The sequence below is a fragment of the Pleurodeles waltl genome, chromosome 10 (genome assembly GCF_031143425.1).
Source record: "Pleurodeles waltl isolate 20211129_DDA chromosome 10, aPleWal1.hap1.20221129, whole genome shotgun sequence".
NCBI classification, from domain to species: domain Eukaryota; kingdom Metazoa; phylum Chordata; class Amphibia; order Caudata; family Salamandridae; genus Pleurodeles; species Pleurodeles waltl.
The window spans coordinates 329,387,669-329,404,805 of NC_090449.1; the positions used below are offsets into that span (position 1 = coordinate 329,387,669).

Below are 17,137 nucleotides of genomic sequence, written 5' to 3' on the forward strand. Positions count from 1 at the left end.
GGCAGCCTCAAGAGAGCTTGATCTTCAGTTAAGCTAAGAATCCTGGTTTGCTCATGTAGTTGTGGGTTCAAATCCCACTTCTGATAGGTCTATTTTCTGCCCTTAAATCTTCCTCTGCTTGCACAGCCAGCTCCCCACAACACTATCTTTGCAAGCTGCTGTAGCATACGAAAAGAAATCCACCAACCCTCCGGCTGGGCCCTCAATCAGCATTCCATGTATTTCTGGAAGGGGCATCTCAGTCACGCCTTCTGTTAGAGCTGCACCTTATCACTGTAACTACCATGCTGGTTTCTACTTAAGCAGTTGATTCCATCGTTTGAAGTGAGGCTCTCCTGCCTCTTTTGGGCAGAGAAGGTACTGCCCCTGCAACAACAACAGGCAGACAAGCTCAACCTGGGTTTCCTGGTTAGGTGGGCGGAGCAGAATGGCAATGGTCCCTCCTTGTGACTTGAAATTAACATGAAGAAGACAGAGAGGCAGCTGGGAGTAGGCAGTACCCATGCACCCCTGAACACTGTCTTGCGATTTTCACCCAATTCTGAAATGAGTCGGGAGGAAAGGAGGTGATTTTCCTATCGAAGGCCATTCTGGGAATTCAGCCACCCCGCGTCTCCCAGGTGAGTGTTTCAGGCCTGTGAGGCACTCATATAAATCTCGCCTGATCGAGCCTGATCAAGCACTGAGCGAGCAAGTGTGCTTGAATACAAGAGGCGTGCTCCTCTGGCTCAGGCGCAAGAGATGGCAGGCCCTTCAGTGCTTCTGGTCTGGAAGTCTACGGTGCAAGGGCCCAGGTCCTGCGGAGGCGTACAACTACCAGAAAGGGTCTGCTTTTCTCATCAGCGCCACAGTTCAGCTTGCTAGCAGAGGGCTTCTTGACTACCTCTTGCCTTGCTAGAGGCAAAAAAAAACACTTGGCACAAAACATCAATTGCTATGGCACGCTTAGAAGGAGAGTCTCCAAGTGGCCCTGCTTTTTCTCAAAGACACTTCAGAAGATGTTTGAAAGGCTTTTGCAGCAGCAGGCTCGTTGGTCTAGGGGTATGATTCTCGCTTTGGGTGTGAGAGGTCCCGGGTTCAAATCCCGGACGAGCCCGTGCCTTTATAGTTTCGATCTGTTTTTAAACAGGAGTATTTCTGCTTTCCACTCTTGTAAGATGCCATGGTGGAATGCATTGCATGCTTTCTACTGGTGTCGAGGCAGTTCGGCATGATGAAGGAGTGCGGGATTTCTTTCTAACTGCTTTTTTGTGTTGGAGCAGCACTTCTCGTTGGAACATGAAATGCACAGTGCTTCTCCAAAGTAATTGCAGGGCTGGTTTTGAAATCACCTCTTGGAATGAAAGTGATCCCAGTTCCTTTCTTCCAAAGGAAGAGATCCTGTCAGAAAGGCTCAGCTTTGAGCGTCATGAATATTGTCCCTTACTCCTTGCATTCCAGTCCAAAGCATAGCCACATAAAGAAAGCAGGTGTGTCTGTTTCCAGTGTAGTGGTTCCAGTCCAATGCATAGCCACATGAAACAAGTAAGCAAGCATGTCTGTTTCTGTAGTGTAGTGGTTATCACGTTCGCCTTACACGCGAAAGGTCCCTGGTTCGAGGCCAGCCAGAAACAGCAAGTTGCTGTGCTTTATCACATTATTTACATTTACCACCTCACCTGACAGGTAAATTGAAATTAAAGAGGATGTGTCTATCCCTCACCATCGTGAGGTACTACGCTCCAAGGGCATCAGTCTCAACTCACCAAGAGAAGACGATACACCTTACGGCAGTCAGTTGCTCCCTTTTTGACCTTTCCATTGAAGCCTGGGCCTACTGTGGTCAAGCCAGCCAAGGAAGGAAGGTATGAGAGCGAAAATGGCTTTCCTACCTTCACCAAGAACATACACCTTGAGCAAAGAAAGGGCCAGACTTACAAGGCCCTATCGCCACCGGCACATCATCTTTAGTGACGCCCCGGTGGCACTATGTACTGTGCCGTATTTACAAGACGCCGTTCAACCACGTTTTGTGGCTTAACACCACCTTGTAAATACGGCCCCTTCACACGCAGCCCTTTCCCTGGAAGGGGCGTGCAATGGGTGTTGCTCTGGGTGGGCCACTGCAACACCATAGCATTTTGATGCTGCTCCAGTTTTACGAGTTTTTGTAAATCTGTGGCAGCGCCAAAATCCAAGCGCCATACAATGGGTGTCGTTATAGTGGAGAAACGAGCAGAAATGTTTTCATTTCTCCTCATTTTTGCTCTTTCTATGTGTACTGCACGAACATATCGCCACTGAAGATTTCTGTTGTGCAGGAAGGTGTGCCTTCCTGAACAAAAACAATTTCCCCCTCAACGCAGCCATCCTTGTTCCATGGCGCAAGGATGGCTGCGTTGGCGCTCGGCAGCTAATTTAGAGCTGGCGCAGAGGGAAGCACAGGGGTGCGCTGTATTCTACTAAATACGGCGCTTCCCTGCATTTTGAAAATGACTGAGTGCGAGGCTGCCAAATTTGGCAGAGCGTCTCACTCAGTCATCCTCTTGTAATTATGGGCCAAAAGGTCTAAAGGATAGAGGCTTTTTATGTCATGTTCGATGACGACCATGGAAATGACTCTAGTCATATTGCAGAAGAGAGAACCATGTGCATTTTCTTGCCTTGCGATGTATTCGCCCACTCTCTACCCTCAACCCTAGGAGCATGGGTCTGAGCAGTGGTGCTTCTGTGCCCTCGCTCGTTGGTGTCCGGGTCCAAATCCCCAACACACCCTTTTTGGCAGAAAACACACAAATTTTACTCAAAATACACAAAGCTTGAAGATTCCTCATTCCACTCAAAGCATTGTTGTGCAAAATATTTTTAGCCTCAGGAGAAAAAAAGGATCACCATGCCTTGGCTTCCTTCCTGCTTGCTTTCAGTGTGCTCTGTGTGATGCTTTCACAGGCTCTGGTTTCAGGCATTTAGGCATCAGATATTTGTCTCTACCCGCAGCTGTAACTTTTCAGTACATCTGAGTGTACGCTTGCTGGCTGACAACGCTGCAATTTTCACACTTACTCCTCGCTTTGCGAGCAACTGCTGATCAAGTATAGAGGCAATCGGGCAAACATATGAGGGGAATTTTGCTCCTTCAGTCAAGCCCTCATGCTTGTTTCTGTAGTGTAGTGGTTATCACGTTCGCCTAACACGCGAAAGGTCCCTGGTTCGAGACCGGGCAGAAACAATGGGCAGTGTCTGCTTTTGTGTTTGCTCCCTAAAAGCTTAGTCTCACTCAGGAATGGCCTTTAAAAACTTGTGACCTTTGTAAAACTTGTATTACTATTGCAGACCGGTAAAAAGTTATCTGCATCTTTGCGTAGTCGTGCATGTGCCTGGTTTCTTATTCTGTTTTTTACTTTTTTTTTTCTTGGCCATGTTATATTGTGGGGCCTTTAAACCTGTCACCTTGATAGGAACATTGCAAGCGGCAGCATCGACAAGTGCAGACTGAGGAGTCAGACCTAAACACAGACTCAGCTGTCAGGATGGCCGAGTGGTCTAAGGCAGCAGCCTCAAGAGAGCTTGATCTTCAGTTAAGCTAAGCATCCTGGTTTGCTCATGTAGTTGTGGGTTCAAATCCCACTTCTGATAGGTCTATTTTCTGCTCTTATATCTTCCTCTGCTTGCACAGCCAGCTCCCCACAACACTATCTTTGCAAGCTGCTGTAGCATATGAAAAGAAATCCACCAACCCTCCGGCTGGGCCCTCAATCAGCATTCCATGTATTTCTGGAAGGGGCATCTCAGTCACGCCTTCTGTTAGAGCTGCACCTTATCACTGTAACTATCATGCTGGTTTCTACTTAAGCAGTTGATTCCATCGTTTGAAGTGAGGCTCTCCTGCCACTTTTGGGCAGAGAAGGCACTGCCCCTGCAACAACAACAGGCAGACAAGCTCAACCTGGGTTTCCTGATTAGGTGGGCGGAGCAGAAAGGCAATGGTCCCTCCTTGTGACTTGAAATTAACATGAAGAAGACAGAGAGGCAGCTGGGAGTAGGCAGTACCCATGCACCCCTGAACACTGTCTTGCGATTTTCACCCAATTCTGAAATGAGTCGGGAGGAAAGGAGGTGATTTTCCTATCGAAGGCCATTCTGGGAATGCAGCCACCCCGCGTCTCCCAGGTGAGTGTTTCAGGCCTGTGAGGCACTCATATAAATCTCGCCTGATCGAGCCTGATCAAGCACTGAGCGAGCAAGTGTGCTTGAATACAAGAGGCGTGCTCCTCTGGCTCAGGCGCAAGAGATGGCAGGCCCTTCAGTGCTTCTGGTCTGGAAGTCTACGGTGCAAGGGCCCAGGTCCTGCGGAGGCGTACAACTACCAGAAAGGGTCTGCTTTTCTCATCAGCGCCACAGTTCAGCTTGCTAGCAGAGGGCTTCTTGACTACCTCTTGCCTTGCTAGAGGCAAAAAAAAAACCCTTGGCACAAAACATCAATTGCTATGGCACGCTTAGAAGGAGAGTCTCCAAGTGGCCCTGCTTTTTCTCAAAGACACTTCAGAAGATGTTTGAAAGGCTTTTGCAGCAGCAGGCTCGTTGGTCTAGGGTTATGATTCTCGCTTTGGGTGTGAGAGGTCCCGGTTTCAAATCCCGGACGAGCCCGTGCCTTCATAGGTTCGATCTGTTTTTAAACAGGAGTATTTCTGCTTTCCACTCTTGTAAGATGCCATGGTGGAATGCATTGCATGCTTTCTACTGGTGTCGAGGCAGTTCGGCATGATGAAGGAGTGCGGGATTTCTTTCTAACTGCTTTTTAGTGTTGGAGCAGCACTTCTCGTTGGAACATGAAATGCACAGTGCTTCTCCAAAGTAATTGCAGGGCTGGTTTTGAAATCACCTCTTGGAATGAAAGTGATCCCAGTTCCTTTCTTCCAAAGGAAGAGATCCTGTCAGAAAGGCTCAGCTTTGAGCGTCATGAATATTGTCCCTTAGTCCTTGCATTCCAGTCCAAAGCATAGCCACATAAAGAAAGCAGGTGTGTCTGTTTCCAGTGTAGTGGTTCCAGTCCAATGCATAGCCACATGAAGCAAGTAAGCAAGCATGTCTGTTTCTGTAGTGTAGTGGTTATCACGTTCGCCTTACACGCGAAAGGTCCCTGGTTCGAGGCCAGCCAGAAACAGCAAGTTGCTGTGCTTTATCACATTATTTGCATTTACCACCTCCCCTGACAGGTAAATTGAAATTAAAGAGGCTGTGTCTATACCTCACCATCGTGAGGTACTACGCTCCAAGGGCATCGGTCTCAACTCACCAAGAGAAGACGATACACCTTACGGCAGTCAGTTGCTCCCTTTTTGACCTTTCCATTGAAGCCTGGGCCTACTGTGGTCAAGCCAGCCAAGGAAGGAAGGTATGAGAGCGAAAATGGCTTTCCTACCTTCACCAAGAACATACACCTTGAGCAAAGAAAGGGCCAGACTTACAAGGCCCTATCGCCACCGGCACATCATCTTTAGTGACGCCCCGGTGGCACTATGTACTGTGCCGTATTTACAAGACGCCGTTCAACCACGTTTTGTGGCTTAACACCACCTTGCAAATACGGCCCCTTCACACGCAGCCCTTTCCCTGGAAGGGGCGTGCAATGGGTGTTGCTCTGGGTGGGCCACTGCAACACCATAGCATTTTGATGCTGCTCCAGTTTTACGAGTTTTTGTAAATCTGTGGCAGCGCCAAAATCCAAGCGCCATACAATGGGTGTCGTTATAGTGGAGAAACGAGCAGAAATGTTTTCATTTCTCCTCATTTTTGCTCTTTCTATGTGTGCTGCACGAACATATCGCCACTGAAGATTTCTGTTGTGCAGGAAGGTGTGCCTTCCTGAACAAAAACAATTTCCCCCTCAACGCAGCCATCCTTGTACCATGGCGCAAGGATGGCTGCGTTGGCGCTCGGCAGCTAATTTAGAGCTGGCGCAGAGGGAAGAACAGGGGTGCGCTGTATTCTACTAAATACGGCGCTTCCCTGCATTTTGAAAATGACTGAGTGCGAGGCTGCCAAATTTGGCAGAGCGTCTCACTCAGTCATCCTCTTGTAATTATGGTCCAAAAGGTCTAAAGGATAGAGGCTTTTTATGTCATGTTCGATGACGACCATGGAAATGACTCTAGTCATATTGCAGAAGAGAGAACCATGTGCATTTTCTTGCCTTGCGATGTATTCGCCCACTCTCTGCCCTCAACCCTAGGAGCAGGGTCTGAGCAGTGGTGCTTCTGTGCCCTCGCTCGTTGGTGTCCGGGTCTAAATCCCCAACACACCCTTTTTAGCAGAAAACACACAAATTTTACTCAAAATACACAAAGCTTGAAGATTCCTCATTCCACTCAAAGCATTGTTGTGCAAAATATTTTTAGCCTCAGGAGAAAAAAAGGATCACCATGCCTTGGCTTCCTTCCTGCTTGCTTTCAGTGTGCTCTGTGTGATGCTTTCACAGGCTCTAGTTTCAGGCATTTAGGCATCAGATATTTGTCTCTACCCGCAGCTGTGACTTTTCAGTACATCTGAGTGTACGCTTGCTGGCTGACAACGCTGCAATTTTCACACTTACTCCTCGCTTTGCGAGCAACTGCTGATCAAGTATAGAGGCAATCGGGCAAACATATGAGGGGAATTTTGTTCCTTCAGTCAAGCCCTCATGCTTGTTTCTGTAGTGTAGTGGTTATCACGTTCGCCTAACATGCGAAAGGTCCCCGGTTTGAGACCGGGCAGAAACAATGGGCAGTGTCTGCTTTTGTGTTTGCTCCCTAAAAGCTTAGTCTCACTCAGGGATGGCCTTTAAAAACTTGTGACCTGTGTAAAACTTGTATTACTATTGCAGGCCGGTAAAAAGTTATCCGCATCTTTGCGTAGTCGTGCATGTGCCTGGTTTCTTATTCTGTTTTTTACTTTTTTTTTTCTTGGCCATGTTATATTGTGGGGCCTTTAAACCTGTCACCTTGATAGGAACATTGCAAGCGGCAGCATCGACAAGTGCAGACTGAGGAGTCAGACCTAAACACAGATTCAGCTGTCAGGATGGCCGAGTGGTCTAAGGCGGCAGCTTCAAGAGAGCTTGATCTTCAGTTAAGCTAAGAATCCTGGTTTGCTCATGTAGTTGTGGGTTCAAATCCCACTTCTGATAGGTCTATTTTCTGCTCTTATATCTTCCTCTGCTTGCACAGCCTGCTCCCCACAACACTATCTTTGCAAGCTGCTGTAGCATATGAAAAGAAATCCACCAACCCTCCGGCTGGGCCCTCAATCAGCATTCCATGTATTTCTGGAAGGGGCATCTCAGTCACGCCTTCTGTTAGAGCTGCACCTTATCACTGTAACTATCATGCTGGTTTCTACTTAAGCAGTTGATTCCATCGTTTGAAGTGAGGCTCTCCTGCCACTTTTGGGCAGAGAAGGCACTGCCCCTGCAACAACAACAGGCAGACAAGCTCAACCTGGGTTTCCTGATTAGGTGGGCGGAGCAGAAAGGCAATGGTCCCTCCTTGTGACTTGAAATTAACATGAAGAAGACAGAGAGGCAGCTGGGAGTAGGCAGTACCCATGCACCCCTGAACACTGTCTTGCGATTTTCACCCAATTCTGAAATGAGTCGGGAGGAAAGGAGGTGATTTTCCTATCGAAGGCCATTCTGGGAATGCAGCCACCCCGCGTCTCCCAGGTGAGTGTTTCAGGCCTGTGAGGCACTCATATAAATCTCGCCTGATCGAGCCTGATCAAGCACTGAGCGAGCAAGTGTGCTTGAATACAAGAGGCGTGCTCCTCTGGCTCAGGCGCAAGAGATGGCAGGCCCTTCAGTGCTTCTGGTCTGGAAGTCTACGGTGCAAGGGCCCAGGTCCTGCGGAGGCGTACAACTACCAGAAAGGGTCTGCTTTTCTCATCAGCGCCACAGTTCAGCTTGCTAGCAGAGGGCTTCTTGACTACCTCTTGCCTTGCTAGAGGCAAAAAAAAAACCCTTGGCACAAAACATCAATTGCTATGGCACGCTTAGAAGGAGAGTCTCCAAGTGGCCCTGCTTTTTCTCAAAGACACTTCAGAAGATGTTTGAAAGGCTTTTGCAGCAGCAGGCTCGTTGGTCTAGGGTTATGATTCTCGCTTTGGGTGTGAGAGGTCCCGGTTTCAAATCCCGGACGAGCCCGTGCCTTCATAGGTTCGATCTGTTTTTAAACAGGAGTATTTCTGCTTTCCACTCTTGTAAGATGCCATGGTGGAATGCATTGCATGCTTTCTACTGGTGTCGAAGCAGTTCGGCATGATGAAGGAGTGCGGGATTTCTTTCTAACTGCTTTTTAGTGTTGGAGCAGCACTTCTCGTTGGAACATGAAATGCACAGTGCTTCTCCAAAGTAATTGCAGGGCTGGTTTTGAAATCACCTCTTGGAATGAAAGTGATCCCAGTTCCTTTCTTCCAAAGGAAGAGATCCTGTCAGAAAGGCTCAGCTTTGAGCGTCATGAATATTGTCCCTTAGTCCTTGCATTCCAGTCCAAAGCATAGCCACATAAAGAAAGCAGGTGTGTCTGTTTCCAGTGTAGTGGTTCCAGTCCAATGCATAGCCACATGAAGCAAGTAAGCAAGCATGTCTGTTTCTGTAGTGTAGTGGTTATCACGTTCGCCTTACACGCGAAAGGTCCCTGGTTCGAGGCCAGGCAGAAACAGCAAGTTGCTGTGCTTTATCACATTATTTGCATTTACCACCTCACCTGACAGGTAAATTGAAATTAAAGAGGCTGTGTCTATCCCTCACCATCGTGAGGTACTACGCTCCAAGGGCATCGGTCTCAACTCACCAAGAGAAGACGATACACCTTACGGCAGTCAGTTGCTCCCTTTTTGACCTTTCCATTGAAGCCTGGGCCTACTGTGGTCAAGCCAGCCAAGGAAGGAAGGTATGAGAGCGAAAATGGCTTTCCTACCTTCACCAAGAACATACACCTTGAGCAAAGAAAGGGCCAGACTTACAAGGCCCTATCGCCACCGGCACATCATCTTTAGTGACGCCCCGGTGGCACTATGTACTGTGCCGTATTTACAAGACGCCGTTCAACCACGTTTTGTGGCTTAACACCACCTTGCAAATACGGCCCCTTCACACGCAGCCCTTTCCCTGGAAGGGGCGTGCAATGGGTGTTGCTCTGGGTGGGCCACTGCAACACCATAGCATTTTGATGCTGCTCCAGTTTTACGAGTTTTTGTAAATCTGTGGCAGCGCCAAAATCCAAGCGCCATACAATGGGTGTCGTTATAGTGGAGAAACGAGCAGAAATGTTTTCATTTCTCCTCATTTTTGCTCTTTCTATGTGTGCTGCACGAACATATCGCCACTGAAGATTTCTGTTGTGCAGGAAGGTGTGCCTTCCTGAACAAAAACAATTTCCCCCTCAACGCAGCCATCCTTGTACCATGGCGCAAGGATGGCTGCGTTGGCGCTCGGCAGCTAATTTAGAGCTGGCGCAGAGGGAAGAACAGGGGTGCGCTGTATTCTACTAAATACGGCGCTTCCCTGCATTTTGAAAATGACTGAGTGCGAGGCTGCCAAATTTGGCAGAGCGTCTCACTCAGTCATCCTCTTGTAATTATGGTCCAAAAGGTCTAAAGGATAGAGGCTTTTTATGTCATGTTCGATGACGACCATGGAAATGACTCTAGTCATATTGCAGAAGAGAGAACCATGTGCATTTTCTTGCCTTGCGATGTATTCGCCCACTCTCTGCCCTCAACCCTAGGAGCAGGGTCTGAGCAGTGGTGCTTCTGTGCCCTCGCTCATTGGTGTCCGGGTCTAAATCCCCAACACACCCTTTTTAGCAGAAAACACACAAATTTTACTCAAAATACACAAAGCTTGAAGATTCCTCATTCCACTCAAAGCATTGTTGTGCAAAATATTTTTAGCCTCAGGAGAAAAAAAGGATCACCATGCCTTGGCTTCCTTCCTGCTTGCTTTCAGTGTGCTCTGTGTGATGCTTTCACAGGCTCTGGTTTCAGGCATTTAGGCATCAGATATTTGTCTCTACCCGCAGCTGTGACTTTTCAGTACATCTGAGTGTACGCTTGCTGGCTGACAACGCTGCAATTTTCACACTTACTCCTCGCTTTGCGAGCAACTGCTGATCAAGTATAGAGGCAATCGGGCAAACAAATGAGGGGAATTTTGTTCCTTCAGTCAAGCCCTCATGCTTGTTTCTGTAGTGTAGTGGTTATCACGTTCGCCTAACATGCGAAAGGTCCCCGGTTTGAGACCGGGCAGAAACAATGGGCAGTGTCTGCTTTTGTGTTTGCTCCCTAAAAGCTTAGTCTCACTCAGGGATGGCCTTTAAAAACTTGTGACCTGTGTAAAACTTGTATTACTATTGCAGGCCGGTAAAAAGTTATCCGCATCTTTGCGTAGTCGTGCATGTGCCTGGTTTCTTATTCTGTTTTTTACTTTTTTTTTTCTTGGCCATGTTATATTGTGGGGCCTTTAAACCTGTCACCTTGATAGGAACATTGCAAGCGGCAGCATCGACAAGTGCAGACTGAGGAGTCAGACCTAAACACAGACTCAGCTGTCAGGATGGCCGAGTGGTCTAAGGCGGCAGCCTCAAGAGAGCTTGATCTTCAGTTAAGCTAAGAATCCTGGTTTGCTCATGTAGTTGTGGGTTCAAATCCCACACCTGATAGGTCTATTTTCTGCCCTTAAATCTTCCTCTGCTTGCACAGCCAGCTCCCCACAACACTATCTTTGCAAGCTGCTGTAGCATACGAAAAGAAATCCACCAACCCTCCGGCTGGGCCCTCAATCAGCATTCCATGTATTTCTGGAAGGGGCATCTCAGTCACGCCTTCTGTTAGAGCTGCACCTTATCACTGTAACTACCATGCTGGTTTCTACTTAAGCAGTTGATTCCATCGTTTGAAGTGAGGCTCTCCTGCCTCTTTTGGGCAGAGAAGGTACTGCCCCTGCAACAACAACAGGCAGACAAGCTCAACCTGGGTTTCCTGGTTAGGTGGGCGGAGCAGAATGGCAATGGTCCCTCCTTGTGACTTGAAATTAACATGAAGAAGACAGAGAGGCAGCTGGGAGTAGGCAGTACCCATGCACCCCTGAACACTGTCTTGCGATTTTCACCCAATTCTGAAATGAGTCGGGAGGAAAGGAGGTGATTTTCCTATCGAAGGCCATTCTGGGAATTCAGCCACCCCGCGTCTCCCAGGTGAGTGTTTCAGGCCTGTGAGGCACTCATATAAATCTCGCCTGATCGAGCCTGATCAAGCACTGAGCGAGCAAGTGTGCTTGAATACAAGAGGCGTGCTCCTCTGGCTCAGGCGCAAGAGATGGCAGGCCCTTCAGTGCTTCTGGTCTGGAAGTCTACGGTGCAAGGGCCCAGGTCCTGCGGAGGCGTACAACTACCAGAAAGGGTCTGCTTTTCTCATCAGCGCCACAGTTCAGCTTGCTAGCAGAGGGCTTCTTGACTACCTCTTGCCTTGCTAGAGGCAAAAAAAAACACTTGGCACAAAACATCAATTGCTATGGCACGCTTAGAAGGAGAGTCTCCAAGTGGCCCTGCTTTTTCTCAAAGACACTTCAGAAGATGTTTGAAAGGCTTTTGCAGCAGCAGGCTCGTTGGTCTAGGGGTATGATTCTCGCTTTGGGTGTGAGAGGTCCCGGGTTCAAATCCCGGACAAGCCCGTGCCTTTATAGTTTCGATCTGTTTTTAAACAGGAGTATTTCTGCTTTCCACTCTTGTAAGATGCCATGGTGGAATGCATTGCATGCTTTCTACTGGTGTCGAGGCAGTTCGGCATGATGAAGGAGTGCGGGATTTCTTTCTAACTGCTTTTTTGTGTTGGAGCAGCACTTCTCGTTGGAACATGAAATGCACAGTGCTTCTCCAAAGTAATTGCAGGGCTGGTTTTGAAATCACCTCTTGGAATGAAAGTGATCCCAGTTCCTTTCTTCCAAAGGAAGAGATCCTGTCAGAAAGGCTCAGCTTTGAGCGTCATGAATATTGTCCCTTACTCCTTGCATTCCAGTCCAAAGCATAGCCACATAAAGAAAGCAGGTGTGTCTGTTTCCAGTGTAGTGGTTCCAGTCCAATGCATAGCCACATGAAACAAGTAAGCAAGCATGTCTGTTTCTGTAGTGTAGTGGTTATCACGTTCGCCTTACACGCGAAAGGTCCCCGGTTCGAGGCCAGCCAGAAACAGCAAGTTGCTGTGCTTTATCACATTATTTGCATTTACCACCTCACCTGACAGGTAAATTGAAATTAAAGAGGATGTGTCTATCCCTCACCATCGTGAGGTACTACGCTCCAAGGGCATCAGTCTCAACTCACCAAGAGAAGATGATACACCTTACGGCAGTCAGTTGCTCCCTTTTTGACCTTTCCATTGAAGCCTGGGCCTACTGTGGTCAAGCCAGCCAAGGAAGGAAGGTATGAGAGCGAAATTGGCTTTCCTACCTTCACCAAGAACATACACCTTGAGCAAAGAAAGGGCCAGACTTACAAGGCCCTATCGCCACCGGCACATCATCTTTAGTGACGCCCCGGTGGCACTATGTACTGTGCCGTATTTACAAGACGCCGTTCAACCACGTTTTGTGGCTTAACACCACCTTGTAAATACGGCCCCTTCACACGCAGCCCTTTCCCTGGAAGGGGCGTGCAATGGGTGTTGCTCTGGGTGGGCCACTGCAACACCATAGCATTTTGATGCTGCTCCAGTTTTACGAGTTTTTGTAAATCTGTGGCAGCGCCAAAATCCAAGCGCCATACAATGGGTGTCGTTATAGTGGAGAAACGAGCAGAAATGTTTTCATTTCTCCTCATTTTTGCTCTTTCTATGTGTACTGCACGAACATATCGCCACTGAAGATTTCTGTTGTGCAGGAAGGTGTGCCTTCCTGAACAAAAACAATTTCCCCCTCAACGCAGCCATCCTTGTTCCATGGCGCAAGGATGGCTGCGTTGGCGCTCGGCAGCTAATTTAGAGCTGGCGCAGAGGGAAGCACAGGGGTGCGCTGTATTCTACTAAATACGGCGCTTCCCTGCATTTTGAAAATTACTGAGTGCGAGGCTGCCAAATTTGGCAGAGCGTCTCACTCAGTCATCCTCTTGTAATTATGGGCCAAAAGGTCTAAAGGATAGAGGCTTTTTATGTCATGTTCGATGACGACCATGGAAATGACTCTAGTCATATTGCAGAAGAGAGAACCATGTGCATTTTCTTGCCTTGCGATGTATTCGCCCACTCTCTACCCTCAACCCTAGGAGCATGGGTCTGAGCAGTGGTGCTTCTGTGCCCTCGCTCGTTGGTGTCTGGGTCCAAATCCCCAACACACCCTTTTTGGCAGAAAACACACAAATTTTACTCAAAATACACAAAGCTTGAAGATTCCTCATTCCACTCAAAGCATTGTTGTGCAAAATATTTTTAGCCTCAGGAGAAAAAAAGGATCACCATGCCTTGGCTTCCTTCCTGCTTGCTTTCAGTGTGCTCTGTGTGATGCTTTCACAGGCTCTGGTTTCAGGCATTTAGGCATCAGATATTTGTCTCTACCCGCAGCTGTAACTTTTCAGTACATCTGAGTGTACGCTTGCTGGCTGACAACGCTGCAATTTTCACACTTACTCCTCGCTTTGCGAGCAACTGCTGATCAAGTATAGAGGCAATCGGGCAAACATATGAGGGGAATTTTGCTCCTTCAGTCAAGCCCTCATGCTTGTTTCTGTAGTGTAGTGGTTATCACGTTCGCCTAACACGCGAAAGGTCCCTGGTTCGAGACCGGGCAGAAACAATGGGCAGTGTCTGCTTTTGTGTTTGCTCCCTAAAAGCTTAGTCTCACTCAGGAATGGCCTTTAAAAACTTGTGACCTGTGTAAAACTTGTATTACTATTGCAGACCGGTAAAAAGTTATCTGCATCTTTGCGTAGTCGTGCATGTGCCTGGTTTCTTATTCTGTTTTTTACTTTTTTTTTTCTTGGCCATGTTATATTGTGGGGCCTTTAAACCTGTCACCTTGATAGGAACATTGCAAGCGGCAGCATCGACAAGTGCAGACTGAGGAGTCAGACCTAAACACAGACTCAGCTGTCAGGATGGCCGAGTGGTCTAAGGCAGCAGCCTCAAGAGAGCTTGATCTTCAGTTAAGCTAAGCATCCTGGTTTGCTCATGTAGTTGTGGGTTCAAATCCCACTTCTGATAGGTCTATTTTCTGCTCTTATATCTTCCTCTGCTTGCACAGCCAGCTCCCCACAACACTATCTTTGCAAGCTGCTGTAGCATATGAAAAGAAATCCACCAACCCTCCGGCTGGGCCCTCAATCAGCATTCCATGTATTTCTGGAAGGGGCATCTCAGTCACGCCTTCTGTTAGAGCTGCACCTTATCACTGTAACTATCATGCTGGTTTCTACTTAAGCAGTTGATTCCATCGTTTGAAGTGAGGCTCTCCTGCCACTTTTGGGCAGAGAAGGCACTGCCCCTGCAACAACATCAGGCAGACAAGCTCAACCTGGGTTTCCTGATTAGGTGGGCGGAGCAGAAAGGCAATGGTCCCTCCTTGTGACTTGAAATTAACATGAAGAAGACAGAGAGGCAGCTGGGAGTAGGCAGTACCCATGCACCCCTGAACACTGTCTTGCGATTTTCACCCAATTCTGAAATGAGTCGGGAGGAAAGGAGGTGATTTTCCTATCGAAGGCCATTCTGGGAATGCAGCCACCCCGCGTCTCCCAGGTGAGTGTTTCAGGCCTGTGAGGCACTCATATAAATCTCGCCTGATCGAGCCTGATCAAGCACTGAGCGAGCAAGTGTGCTTGAATACAAGAGGCGTGCTCCTCTGGCTCAGGCGCAAGAGATGGCAGGCCCTTCAGTGCTTCTGGTCTGGAAGTCTACGGTGCAAGGGCCCAGGTCCTGCGGAGGCGTACAACTACCAGAAAGGGTCTGCTTTTCTCATCAGCGCCACAGTTCAGCTTGCTAGCAGAGGGCTTCTTGACTACCTCTTGCCTTGCTAGAGGCAAAAAAAAAACCCTTGGCACAAAACATCAATTGCTATGGCACGCTTAGAAGGAGAGTCTCCAAGTGGCCCTGCTTTTTCTCAAAGACACTTCAGAAGATGTTTGAAAGGCTTTTGCAGCAGCAGGCTCGTTGGTCTAGGGTTATGATTCTCGCTTTGGGTGTGAGAGGTCCCGGTTTCAAATCCCGGACGAGCCCGTGCCTTCATAGGTTCGATCTGTTTTTAAACAGGAGTATTTCTGCTTTCCACTCTTGTAAGATGCCATGGTGGAATGCATTGCATGCTTTCTACTGGTGTCGAGGCAGTTCGGCATGATGAAGGAGTGCGGGATTTCTTTCTAACTGCTTTTTAGTGTTGGAGCAGCACTTCTCGTTGGAACATGAAATGCACAGTGCTTCTCCAAAGTAATTGCAGGGCTGGTTTTGAAATCACCTCTTGGAATGAAAGTGATCCCAGTTCCTTTCTTCCAAAGGAAGAGATCCTGTCAGAAAGGCTCAGCTTTGAGCGTCATGAATATTGTCCCTTAGTCCTTGCATTCCAGTCCAAAGCATAGCCACATAAAGAAAGCAGGTGTGTCTGTTTCCAGTGCAGTGGTTCCAGTCCAATGCATAGCCACATGAAGCAAATAAGCAGGCATGTCTGTTTCTGTAGTGTAGTGGTTATCACGTTCGCCTTACACGCGAAAGGTCCCTGGTTCGAGGCCAGCCAGAAACAGCAAGTTGCTGTGCTTTATCACATTATTTGCATTTACCACCTCACCTGACAGGTAAATTGAAATTAAAGAGGCTGTGTCTATCCCTCACCATCGTGAGGTACTACGCTCCAAGGGCATCGGTCTCAACTCACCAAGAGAAGACGATACACCTTACGGCAGTCAGTTGCTCCCTTTTTGACCTTTCCATTGAAGCCTGGGCCTACTGTGGTCAAGCCAGCCAAGGAAGGAAGGTATGAGAGCGAAAATGGCTTTCCTACCTTCACCAAGAACATACACCTTGAGCAAAGAAAGGGCCAGACTTACAAGGCCCTATCGCCACCGGCACATCATCTTTAGTGACGCCCCGGTGGCACTATGTACTGTGCCGTATTTACAAGACGCCGTTCAACCACGTTTTGTGGCTTAACACCACCTTGTAAATACGGCCCCTTCACACGCAGCCCTTTCCCTGGAAGGGGCGTGCAATGGGCGTTGCTCTGGGTGGGCCACTGCAACACCATAGCATTTTGATGCTGCTCCAGTTTTACGAGTTTTTGTAAATCTGTGGCAGCGCCAAAATCCAAGCGCCATACAATGGGTGTCGTTATAGTGGAGAAACGAGCAGAAATGTTTTCATTTCTCCTCATTTTTGCTCTTTCTATGTGTGCTGCACGAACATATCGCCACTGAAGATTTCTGTTGTGCAGGAAGGTGTGCCTTCCTGAACAAAAACAATTTCCCCCTCCACGCAGCCATCCTTGTACCATGGCGCAAGGATGGCTGCGTTGGTGCTCGGCAGCTAATTTAGAGCTGGCGCAGAGGGAAGCACAGGGGTGCGCTGTATTCTACTAAATACGGCGCTTCCCTGCATTTTGAAAATGACTGAGTGCGAGGCTGCCAAATTTGGCAGAGCGTCTCACTCAGTCATCCTCTTGTAATTATGGGCCAAAAGGTCTAAAGGATAGAGGCGTTTTATGTCATGTTCGATGACGACCATGGAAATGACTCTAGTCATATTGCAGAAGAGAGAACCATGTGCATTTTCTTGCCTTGCGATGTATTCGCCCACTCTCTGCCCTCAACCCTAGGAGCAGGGTCTGAGCAGTGGTGCTTCTGTGCCCTCGCTCGTTGGTGTCCGGGTCCAAATCCCCAACACACCCTTTTTAGCAGAAAACACACAAATTTTACTCAAAATACACAAAGCTTGAAGATTCCTCATTCCACTCAAAGCATTGTTGTGCAAAATATTTTTAGCCTCAGGAGAAAAAAAGGATCACCATGCCTTGGCTTCCTTCCTGCTTGCTTTCAGTGTGCTCTGTGTGATGCTTTCACAGGCTCTGGTTTCAGGCATTTAGGCATCAGATATTTGTCTCTACCCGCAGCTGTGACTTTTCAGTACATCTGAGTGTACGCTTGCTGGCTGACAA

At 48.2% G+C, this 17,137-nt stretch overlaps 10 non-coding genes across 10 annotated transcripts; all 10 read left to right on the forward strand.

The window, feature by feature from the left end:
- The first annotated feature begins 1,024 nt into the window (after window positions 1-1,024).
- Window positions 1,025-1,096, forward strand: TRNAP-UGG (transfer RNA proline (anticodon UGG)). Its single transcript has one exon. It is a non-coding gene; the product is annotated as a tRNA-Pro (tRNA).
- Window positions 1,097-1,540: 444 nt separating this feature from the next.
- Window positions 1,541-1,613, forward strand: TRNAV-UAC (transfer RNA valine (anticodon UAC)). Its single transcript has one exon. It is a non-coding gene; the product is annotated as a tRNA-Val (tRNA).
- A 1,522-nt stretch (window positions 1,614-3,135) lies between these two features.
- TRNAV-AAC (transfer RNA valine (anticodon AAC)) lies at window positions 3,136-3,208 on the forward strand. Its single transcript has one exon. It is a non-coding gene; the product is annotated as a tRNA-Val (tRNA).
- Window positions 3,209-5,070: 1,862 nt separating this feature from the next.
- On the forward strand, window positions 5,071-5,143 carry TRNAV-UAC (transfer RNA valine (anticodon UAC)). Its single transcript has one exon. It is a non-coding gene; the product is annotated as a tRNA-Val (tRNA).
- Window positions 5,144-6,664: 1,521 nt separating this feature from the next.
- On the forward strand, window positions 6,665-6,737 carry TRNAV-AAC (transfer RNA valine (anticodon AAC)). The gene has a single exon. It is a non-coding gene; the product is annotated as a tRNA-Val (tRNA).
- A 1,862-nt stretch (window positions 6,738-8,599) lies between these two features.
- TRNAV-UAC (transfer RNA valine (anticodon UAC)) lies at window positions 8,600-8,672 on the forward strand. Its single transcript has one exon. It is a non-coding gene; the product is annotated as a tRNA-Val (tRNA).
- A 1,521-nt stretch (window positions 8,673-10,193) lies between these two features.
- Window positions 10,194-10,266, forward strand: TRNAV-AAC (transfer RNA valine (anticodon AAC)). The gene has a single exon. It is a non-coding gene; the product is annotated as a tRNA-Val (tRNA).
- A 1,345-nt stretch (window positions 10,267-11,611) lies between these two features.
- Window positions 11,612-11,683, forward strand: TRNAP-UGG (transfer RNA proline (anticodon UGG)). The gene has a single exon. It is a non-coding gene; the product is annotated as a tRNA-Pro (tRNA).
- A 2,039-nt stretch (window positions 11,684-13,722) lies between these two features.
- TRNAV-AAC (transfer RNA valine (anticodon AAC)) lies at window positions 13,723-13,795 on the forward strand. Its single transcript has one exon. It is a non-coding gene; the product is annotated as a tRNA-Val (tRNA).
- A 1,862-nt stretch (window positions 13,796-15,657) lies between these two features.
- On the forward strand, window positions 15,658-15,730 carry TRNAV-UAC (transfer RNA valine (anticodon UAC)). The gene has a single exon. It is a non-coding gene; the product is annotated as a tRNA-Val (tRNA).
- Window positions 15,731-17,137: the final 1,407 nt, after the last annotated feature.